The sequence below is a fragment of the Somniosus microcephalus genome, unplaced genomic scaffold (assembly GCF_052327205.1).
Source record: "Somniosus microcephalus isolate GS21.2 unplaced genomic scaffold, FLI_Smic_1.0 unresolved_chr5, whole genome shotgun sequence".
Lineage (NCBI taxonomy): Eukaryota > Metazoa > Chordata > Chondrichthyes > Squaliformes > Somniosidae > Somniosus > Somniosus microcephalus.
The window spans coordinates 25,555,776-25,558,275 of NW_028225183.1; the positions used below are offsets into that span (position 1 = coordinate 25,555,776).

General features: G+C 49.7%; 1 pseudogene; it reads left to right on the forward strand.

Moving 5' to 3' along the window:
• The window catches only part of LOC147087762 (28S ribosomal RNA), a 7,991-nt pseudogene that overhangs the window by 2,925 nt on the left and 2,566 nt on the right, over window positions 1–2,500 (forward strand).

Sequence of the window (2,500 nt, forward strand, 5' to 3'; positions counted from 1 at the left end):
CGCTCGAGCCTATGCACGACAGGTCATCAGTAAAAGAAGTGATAATCCACTATCCCATTGATGGGTTGTTCTGCAGGACATGCAACACTCTCCTCTCCTCCGTTGGCTTATTCAACAAACATATGACCAAGGTGCATCAGGTCAAGAACATCAGGACCAGATGTTCACGCTGTAACAAAACAGGAGAGTACCACGCTATCTCCTGTCATTACCCCAAATGTAAAGGGGAGAGGCAACCAATTCCAGCTGGTGCCCATAAGTGCAGCGAATGTGAACTTCGGTTCACCACAAAGGCGGGGCTAGGCCAGCACGAGAGGCACAGACACCCAGCCTCGAGGAACGAGAAACGCCTCCAAACACTAGTAGGCAAGTCTAAGCCAGGGAGGAGGGACTATGCATGGTCTGAGGAGGAGGCCGCACTCCTCAGAGAGCTGGAGATGAGATTTGAAGGATGCAGGTACATCAATAAGGAAATTGCAACCATCCTAACAACAAAAACCGCAAAACATATCTCGGAAAAGTGCAGAATCCGGCGGAACACCCACGTAGTGGCCGAATTGACAACCAGTGATGCTGCCGCAGAGCATCAACCTGAGATCGAACCAGAGGGGGAGCCCAGCAACCCCGGCGAGGCAACCCCGCATCCAGGGAGAGCTTTCAGACCTCCGGCGGCCATCCCCACGCATAGGGACGTAGATGACCAACTTACCCAAGCCGAGGAACTCCTGGATGACGTGAAGGACCCAGAAAGACGATCTCAGGGACTGGGGATAGTGGAATGTATCACGGTACAACTGATGACCAGGGGCGAACACCCCAAAGCGAGCAAAGAACCTCCCGGGAGTAGGAAAGCAAAAAAGAGGCACGATAACCACAAGCCAAATACGGGAGCAAGGAAAAGGTGGGCACGGCGCAAAGCCATCTTTAAAACAACCCAGCAACTCTACAAATCAAATAGGCGCCAGCTTGCTCGCCAGATCATGGGGGCGCCGTCGGCACTAACTTGTCCTCTACCCAGAGAGGAGCTAGAAAAATGCTTTCGAGAAAAGCTCTCGAAGCCCAACAATAAGGCGAACCTAAATAAATTCACACCATACAATGGCCGGTTGGACGATGGGTCGCTGATGAAACCAATAGAGGAAGAGGAGGTAAGCAATGCCATTAAGGAGACAGATGAAGGGAGCGCGGCAGGACCAGATGGCGTAAAGTTGGCTGATATACAAGACATCCACGATGAGGATGAAACAAGGCTACCTCGCCTCTTCTCTCTATGGTTAAAGTCAAGCTCGATTCCTGAGTCACTAAAAAAGAGTCGAACTGTCTTGATTCCTAAGTGCGAGGATCAAGAACGCCTGAAAGACATTGACAACTGGCGCCCAGTCACCATTGGTCCAATGCTGCTACGCCTATTCACTAAGATTATGGCGAAACGACTAAGTGAAACTGTCGAAATTAACCCTAGACAGAAGGGTTTTATAGCAGCAACTCCAGGTTGCAACGAGAATATCGCAGTACTGGAGAACATAATAAAGGGAGCAAAGAACAAGAGAAAGAACTTAGCAGTTGTCTTTGTTGATTTGGCGAAAGCGTTCGACTCGGTTGGGCACAAACTACTATCGAAAGCATTACAGAGAATGAGTCTACCCAGAGACTTCATTGCGTTGATTGAGGACCTGTACGTCAACAATACAACAGTGGTCGAAGGGAACAGAACTAAGACCACGGCAATAGACATTAAGAGAGGCGTCAAGCAAGGCGACCCACTCACCAATTCTATTCAACATAGCTTTGGATCCACTGATATGCTCCTTGGAGAAGGCCAACTCAGGGGTCTCCTTGCCCCTGGGGGACAGAAGAGTCAACTGCTCTGCTTTGGCCTTCGCAGATGACATTGCCCTTCTGAGTGACTCACATGTTGGGATGGATCGAAACCTGAAAGTACTCCAGGCCTTTTGTGACCATACAGGTCTAACGATTAACATCAACAAGACCAAAGGCTTCCACTTTACGACAAAAGGGAAGACCTTCCTATACAATCATGGCAAAGCCTGGAGACTCAGGGACACACCGATTGCATACATCCCCCCAGGAGAAACCGAGAAATACCTGGGTGTCCGGATCGACCCATGGGAAGGCGTGACAGAAGGAAACTGGGAAGAGAAGCTCAAAACCTGGGTTGAAGGACTCAGGGTAGCGGCTCTCCGACCCATGCAAAGGGTAGAGATACTGAAAAAGCATGTCATCCCAAGGTTATATTTCCACTTGATCCTTTCCGAAGTGTCGCAGAACACACTCGTAAAACTGGACCACATAATCCGCAACTCCACAAAATAATTCCTACACCTCCCACCTCACACTACGGATGGCATCCTGTACTGCAGTAACAGGAATGGCGGGCTCGGTATGCCCAAACTTGAAGTGCAAATCCCATCCGCAATTATTCGAAAACGCAAAGCACTGGACATGTCCGAAGACGTGGTGATAAAGGCATCCTTCCAAT